The sequence below is a fragment of the Bidens hawaiensis genome, unplaced genomic scaffold (assembly GCF_021521415.1).
Source record: "Bidens hawaiensis isolate Kalapana, Puna unplaced genomic scaffold, B.hawaiensis_p1.1 tig00027752_1, whole genome shotgun sequence".
NCBI lineage: Eukaryota > Viridiplantae > Streptophyta > Magnoliopsida > Asterales > Asteraceae > Bidens > Bidens hawaiensis.
The window spans coordinates 23,874-32,759 of record NW_027494493.1 but is presented as its reverse complement, the minus strand read 5'-3'; the positions used below and the strand labels follow the sequence as shown (position 1 = coordinate 32,759).

Genomic DNA, 8,886 nt, shown 5'->3' with positions numbered 1-8,886 from the left:
TAAAATATTAAATTAAAAAGTATAATTTTTTTTTTATTTTCCATTAACTTTTATTTCCTTTAAGAATTTTATTTGACGTATTACTCCTTTGTAACATTAAATTAAAAACTATAATGTTTTTTTTCTCTTTTTGTGTTTATTGTCTTTAATCATAATAATAATAATATTTATTATTATCAGTTTCGATGCATTATTATATTTATAAAACAATATATATGTGTGTGTGTGGGCGCGCGCACGCATTGATACTACTAAAATTAAAAGAAAATGATATTAAAAATGTTACAATCTTAATACTAATAAAAATAAATTAATAATAATAGTGTAATTCTTGTTAAGTTGATATATGTAGTGGAGACTAGTAAGTGAAAAAAAATGTTATAGAAAAATGTTATAAGGGCTAATATGTACACTAATAATGTTAAGAGATAATAGTAATTGGTTTATTGAATTCAAGAGGACGTACGTTTAGTAAAAATGGTATAAAGAGGGTATGTTTAACAACACCCAATGTAAAAATGTTAAAGAGACAAACACTTAGTTTTATTTAATAATGTTTTAAGATTACAATTTACAATTGGGATGTAAATTCATTTAGGATTGGGCCCGATACCCGGCTGGCATTGGATTGAGTTTGAAACCTATTTTACAATAGAATATGAGCTTGGGAATGGCTAGCATCAATACCCGACCCATTATTATTTTTATTAATTTTTTTTAATCATAAACGTCATCATATTTTCATCTTCTTCTTTTGTTCCAAATAAACCACACGACTTTCTTTACCCGAAAAACTTTCATTTATTTTTATTTTTTATTTTTTATTTTCTCTCTTCACCTTAACTTTACATATTCTCTGTTGAGTTCCTTCCTTTAGCTACTCAGATGTTTCGGTTCGCTAAGTTTGAAAATAATAAAGAGCGTAGACTAGCCATGAAGCTTGGATACGGTTTCCCAATCGAAGAGATCCATAGATCATAAACGGTATCTCCCCATGGCCTTTCGCTTTATAGTGGTTCATGTATGGAGATAATCATGGAGTCAGCCAAGATTAGATCATATATATATATATATATATATATATAAACGAAGACCCAAAAATCCTAGTGTCGTCAATGTGGTCGCTCCCCCATTTTTTAGAGTCACCAGATTTGCTTGATTTTTAAATGAAGACTTCTCATGCATTTGACCCAAATTCACGGGTATGGGTCTCATCAAACCCATATATTTCTTAAATGGGTTATAACATCTCATTAAATTAAAAACTAATATCACCAAATATTTGATATAAAAATCCTATAAATTAGGGATATACTAAAAACTAATATCTGATTTATTTAAAAAAAAGATATATATTATTTATAATTAAAAAAATAATTTTATAGTAAAAAAAATAAACGGGTCTTGGGTCTCATCAATCTCATATAGCTTTTAGACCGAGTTATAACATCTCATTTATTTGTGAAACAATTTATCATCAAATCATAAGTATATTATTAACTTTCATATAATAAAAATTCAAAAAACAAATAAATATTAGAAACAAATAATATAAAACAATCTCCATAATATGGAGGATAAAAACTAGTGTGTGTATATATATATATACACACACTTAAAACAAGGAAAAATTCATGAGGTACTAGCGACCTCATATAAACAACTTAGGGGTCACTAAACATGGTAATTATAGGGGTTTTCTACGAAACCAAACACTCCCTATACATCCTGTATAGGACTATACAAGGGACTATACCACACTTATATAGCGCTATACGAACGTATGGGGGTGTTCTTAGTAGGACCCTAATTATATCTTTATTAAGGTGAAAAAGAGGTAAGACATCGTTTTGCTACTGTGTTCCCGAGTTCATTTATGAAAATAAATGTAAGGAAAAGAAAGTTTTCTTATCTTATATTTTCTTTTGGCATCTCTTTTTTCTCTTCAATTTTCTTTCTCTTCGAATCTTTCTAATTTGGAAAGATACAAATTTTCTTATTATTCTCATCATTTTCTCTCATCTTCCCTCATTTTCTTTCTTTTATTGAAACTTGGAAACACCCTTTTTATTATTTTTCCTTCCTTTTCTACCCTTAAATGAAACTCGGGAATACAACTTATTTTTTCATCACTCATTTTCCCTCCCTTAGAGCATTCCCAACCCATCCCCCATAATTATGTGAAGGGATTGGTAAATTATGGGTGAAGTTTTGAATGGTTGTGAGTGTAAATTATAGGGTGGAGAGAGAAATGTAGTGATTTTTTGTAAATTTGGGGAAAGAAAGTTTGTCCATATTTATTTTTTAATATTTGTTGGATTGGTTGTGAGTAAAAGAGAGAGAAAAATGTAATGATAAAAGTATAAAAAGTATTATTTAATTAAACAGGAAAGAGAAATTAAGTGTTTTGTAGTGTAATTTTAGAAATAGGATGAGTCCCGGGCTGTGAATGCCTTTTAAATGAAACTCTGTAAGAGCATTCACATCCCGTTCCCCATCCCTATCTCTATAATTACACTACAAAACACTGCATTTCTCTTTCCTGTTTAATTAAATAATACTTTTATCATTACAGTTTTCTCTCTCCTCTACTCACAACCAATCCAACAAATATTAAAAAATAAATAGGGCCAAACAATGTTCCCCAAATGTTTCCCTAAATTTACAAAAAAACACTACATTTCTCTCTCCACCCTATAATTTACACTCACAATTATTCAAAACCTCACTCTATAATTTACTGATCCCCCTCACATAATTATGAGGAATGGGATGGGAATGCTCTAACAACTAACAAGTGTAAGTATAGTGTGCAGAAATCGCCCCTTCCACACCTGACAAAAAAAAAACCTAGAATTCTTCATTCGTTAGGCAACCTAGTAGGACCCTAATTATATCTTTATAGAGGTGAAAAAGAGGTAAGACATCGTTTTGCTACTGTGTTCCCGAGTTTATTTATGAAAAGAAATGCAAGGAAAAGAAAGTTTTCTTTTCTTATCTTTTCTTTTGGCATCTCTTTTTTCTCTTCAATTTTCTTTCTCTCCGAATCTTTTTAATTTGAAAAGATACAAATTTTCTTATTATCCTCATTATTTTCTCTCCCCTTCCCTAATTTTCTTTATTTTAATAAAACTCGAGAATACCCTATTTATTTTTCCTTCCTTTTAAATCCTTTTAAATGAAACTCTTTACCTAGTGTAAGTATAGTGGGCAGAAATCGCCCCTTCCACACCTGAAAAAAAAACCCTAGAATTCTTCCTTTTCTATCCTTAGGCAACGTCTCCATAAAATGTCAGACAACTTGCCTCTTGAAATCGAAGAGAATATCATCAAAAGGCTTTCTCTCAAACCATTAATTCAATGCCGATTGGTATCCAAAACATGGAAGTCACTCATCGACAGCTCTCGTTTCATTTCCGAATATAACGCCCGAAACAAACAACACCTGCAACATTTATGAGCGAACATATGTTTCAATTGTTGACTATGATAATGACACACTCCCCAATCATAGAGTATCCGTTACTGAGCCCCCGTTAGTTAACATGCTTGAATGTGTCGCCATAATTGACAGCTCTCATGGGTTGGTGTGTCTGTACGGTGATTATTGCGACGGCGGTGGTGACGTAACACCGATGGCTGTTATTTGGAATATTTCTATTAGAAAAGATGTTGCTGTTGTCTTGCCTAACGTGGCCGATGTGAACCAAAGCATGTACGAAGTTCTTTTAAGTTTCGGGGCGTGTCGTGAGACTAATGATCCGAAGATTGTCAAGATCACACAGATTAAGAATCGGAAGGATGTGGAGAGTGTAACTTGTATTCCTTATCAGGTAGAAGTTTTTACGTTAAGCACAGGGGCTTGGAGAAGTCCGTGTAGCACTAGCAATCTTCTTCGTAAGTCGATTACACTCGGCCGTAGACAAGGTGTGGAAGGGTTTTGCTATTGGCTTGCTACTGACAGGAGTGTTGTAGATGGTGAACTTGAGTCTTATAACCTCATTGTTTCATTTGATCTGACAAGTGAAGAGTTTACAGAAATAAGCCTCCCAGATGATCTGGTATACTACCGGTCTCACAGTACTTTGTCGATTTCTAATCTAAGGGAGTCTCTTGTTGTGCTTGATCGTGATGAGAGTGAGTGGGTTTATAATGTATGGAGGATGGAGGATGGTGTACCAAAGTCGTTTACAAAGCTATTCACTATTTGCGCACCCAGTGCAACAATACTAATTAGCGTACCGGAATTTAGGAAGAGTGGTGAACCTATATTGGAAATTTCAGAACACCATCGTGGCCCGTTTGACGCTTAGGTATCGGTTGTTGTTTATGAACCCAACTCAAAACACATCAGCAGTTTTGGATTTGAGGGAATAGGTTTATTTCGTGTGTATCCCTACAAGGAAACATTACTTCTGCTTGATCAGCCAGAATTTACGGTTTATGACAATGGTAAAAGCTACATTGCAAAGAACGGAAGTCTTTTGAAGCATACATGCTAGGCATGAACCAAATCACCAATAGCTTGGAAAAACTTTTGGCACTGTAGTTATGCAACAAAAGATGATCTTCAAATGCCAAGATGATGTGGTTTCATAATATATCTCTCTTCATATTTGGTATGCTCTTTAATCATTCCATGTTTCAGAAACTGTATTTTTGTTATCGTAGGTTTAATTTAAAATTTGAGGAACCATAATATCTATCTTCCCAAAAAGAAATTCTCCCTGAATTTGGCATGTAAGATTGGAATGTTGATTATGGTAGAAATAAAAAGAACATATGTTTGTTAACTGCTGATTCTTATCATTTATAAGTATTATAGTTTCATGGACTTAGCTGTCCACTATTAATGTTCAGTCTTAAGGAGACTTTAATCCAGCTTGTTTTGCTATTTATGCATGATGTCATACCATATGTAGATGAAACGTGTCTACTTGTATATTGCGTAATGTCTATCATTCTGTATATGGAAGGAATGTGTGTTGGCTTTCTGTTTTGATACAATCCTGCACTATATATGAAAGCTATAATAAACAACATATTGTATAAAATAACACACATTAAGAACTAGAAGGGTGGCAACATATTATCCTGCACACCGGCCACCGCTGACACATTAATGTTTTGGGATTTATATAAAATCGGTTCATTCTTTGTGATTTACTACATGGTTTCTCGGTCGGTTTGATTCTGGTAATTTGTGTTCACATTCGAAAAAATAAACGCATCACAATGCAGGTCAATGCTTATGTTAGCTGTGAGATTATGATTATTATTTATGATAAATATGAACCTTTTATGGATATTCTGTTCGAAAATGTTGTTAAATGTCAAGTTTACCTAAGGGGCCTTTAGTAGAATTAGAACACAGTCTATTTTAATGCGTATCATTAATTAAACTTATTATCAAATGTATACATGTATCAAGTTTATGGCTGTTAATAATTAGTGTTGAAAAGTTTTTATACACATCAAATGTAACTAATGTTTGAAATAATTCCGATCTTGTTAAAGAGCTCGTTGAATAATTGAAACTCTGTTAGAAAGAATAGTTACTACTGTTAGTTTTGAAATTGTAATTAGTTAATAGTTTGGGTTAATGTTGTAATTAGTGAAACAAATAAACGAAGCGTTGTGTTCATTTAGCAAACCATCGTGACGGTAGGATTGTAACGTCCGGTGGGTACAATCGATCATCTGCATATTTATCTCCTTCATAGGAAGCAACTTTGTCTTTAAAGGTCAGCTAAACGCACAATAATGTGAAATTTACAACTACGTGACAGCGACTCTAGCATCAAATGAACAAGTACTAGGTTTTGTATACGGCCATGGTGGCACCGGAAAGACGTTCCTATGGGCAACAATTGCATAAGGACTTCGCTCTAATGGCAAAATCGTATTGGCTGTTGCAGCATCAGAAATTGCATCATTGTTACTACCGTCTTGAAAGACTGCTCACTCACGATTCAAAATTCCAATAGACCTAACCGATGACACAACATGCGACATCAAGAAAAACACACATCTAGCTCAGCCAGTGGCGGATCAAGAAATTTTTTTCATAGGGTCGGAAATTTTTGGTCGGTACTCAGTTAACTGTCGTTAAATAAATTTTCCCGTTCTGGTTTGACCGTTCGGGTCGGGTCAAATCAGTATATAAATTTTTTTGTGCGGTTCAGTTGCTCTGTTCGGGTTAAATCGGGTTGGATCATATAAAAGAAGATAAACCAACAAAATATCATATAACAAAAAAAAAGTAGGCGAAACGTCAGTTAAAAGACATAACTAAAATACTACTTAAAGTTGTTTTTTTTTTGAAGTCCATAACATCATATGATTTGACATCTATAAACAATTTTTTCTCAATGAAAGATGTCACACCCCAACCTACGGCGGAAATGCCGGGACGAACTGATTGCAAACAGCTTTTCAAAGGTTATTATCATGCATTATTAAAATGACAATATCTATTAATTAAATTAAGTAATCATTTACATCAAATTAACCAAAGTACATAAATAAAATTAAATCAAATAAAAAATTAATATTCTAATTCTTGCGTCTTCTTCTCTAGCATGCAACCTAATTTTTCTTCAAATACAAGCTTGAGAACCATATCACACGATAACCTGCATATGCGTTGAAGATAGAATGGTTTTGTCAACACAAGGTTGAGTGAGCAACACGCCAGTTTAAATGTGCATATAATATATATCAAAAATATGTAGAAAGGGGCGGATTTACGTTGATAGGAGGAGGTGCACGGGAACCCCCTAGTTTCGAAATAATAGTTTAACTCTATATACAAAATCTGGAGTGCACCCCTTTATAAAATTGGATTGCACCACTTAACCAAAATCTTGAAGTGGTGGAGTGGCAAAAGCTTTGGTTATTAATGTTCATGTCTCTGGTTTGGCTTGAGTTCTATTGTTTTTTATTTTTGTATGTTGTGTTAGGTACTTGGCTATTGTATTTAACCTTTATCCATATTTACTCCAACATTTAATTATTGTTAAAGAGTTTATACAGTTGCTAAAATCTTGTTTGTTTGCCTCCTTGCGCAGCTAGTACTTTAAATAAATATTACACATTCAATTTTTGAATCATAAAGATCAACTATATGTAATTTCAAGCTTTTTACACTTGGATAATAGATTCTAATAATTGTTTTTCAACACAATTGTGTACCAACATAACGTACGTTTTTGGGGATATGATACATTACACAGATATTAGGTCAGTCATACCCGAACTGAACCGACCCAAACCACCGAACCGACCCAAATTTTTTATATCCGACTCTACGAAATTGGAGCATCTAAAAACAGGGCACCCCCTTAAGAAAATTTCTGGATCCGCCACTGTATGTAGTTGCAACAAGTCATATGAGAATAACAAAAGAACCAAATGAGCAAGTATAACTAAGATGTCGAGAAGCACAAAGGCTATAACGACTGGCGTATGATCATACTAGACTGGGATTATGTTGGACCTCTCCGAATGCGGAAGCATACAAAGCAAATAAGCACATAAACAAGTAAGGTATAAGTTGTTAACACATAAGACAATAGTTGCAGTTTGATGTATAAGTATATATGAGAAATATAATTTATGCATATGTCCCCAAAACATGGTAAACAAGTAAAAAAAGGGGAATATGGTACTCACCTTAGCAATAAGCAAGAGGTAAACGAATGCGGTAAGAACGGTAGAAAACAAGAGGTACGCTCTTCGGAAGTTATCTGCGAGAAAATCTAAGTGACAATAGTTGAGGAATAAATAACTACAATTTAAATGACGAATCTAGAACTAGATTGATAATCGGGAATTGATGATTGAGCATATTCTTACGAAAGTTAATATTACTTGGATTTATTAATTTTATGAACAAGGTTTTATAATATGATTTAATTATATAAAATACTTAAAATAAATATTTGTAAAACTTTATAATTTATATAAAAAGGTTTGTTTTAACTGTTTAAAACTATAAATACGTTTAATGTATTTATATGTGTTTTTTTATTATTTAACAAAAATATATTTTAAAGTAGATGGTGTAAATAAAGATTAATAGATAATAAATAATTTATATAGAATAAAACCTTTAACAAAATACTCAATAATTATAAAAACTAATTGAGTATATCATGTATTTTAATGTATTAATTAACAAGATTAAACACACACACACACATATATATAGGGTCAAGTTATTTTACAAAGGGCAGTGGCGAAGCTTGGGCTTAGTCACGGGGGTGAACGAAGTCACGAACTCAAAAATTTTCGGGTCGATGATTCGATTCGTGTCGGCGATTTGGGTCAGGTCGGATCAAACACTATAACATCTATATATCTAATTATTCTTCATGTGCTCAAACAATTGTTCTTACAATAAAAAAAACAAAATAATTTTTAACCAAAAAAGACTTAAAATAATCATGATAATGCGTAAGAAAGGGTGAGTAGGGATAAGCAAATTCAATATTGGTACCGGTACCGGTACCAAAATCGAGACATATTTGGTACCAGTATCCAAATTGTACCGATCTCATCCCTATGGGTGAATACCTAGAAGAATTGCAAAGACCTAAAATATTTATAAAAGCAAAACTTTTACTATTCGACTACTATTGTAACTTTTGTTTATAAATACTGTGAGATTTTAGAAAAAAAAAAACAAACGATGGGGTATTATATTTATATAAAAAAATCAATGGTGACCAGTAGTATTTTGGAAAAATACATTGGGGTTGACCGCGCTTAATACCTACAAGAATTTTCAAGAAAAATCGCGAAATTTACTCTACTAACGGAGAAAACGGCAGTGGCCGGGGCCACCCCCCGTCCCCATAGAGCTTCGCCCTTGACAAAGGGTAA

The 8,886-nt window shown here is 32.8% G+C and overlaps 1 pseudogene; it reads left to right on the top strand.

The window, feature by feature from the left end:
• The first annotated feature begins 3,272 nt into the window (after positions 1-3,272).
• On the top strand, positions 3,273-4,693 carry LOC143575809 (F-box protein CPR1-like; annotated as a pseudogene).
• The last annotated feature ends 4,193 nt before the right edge of the window (positions 4,694-8,886 follow it).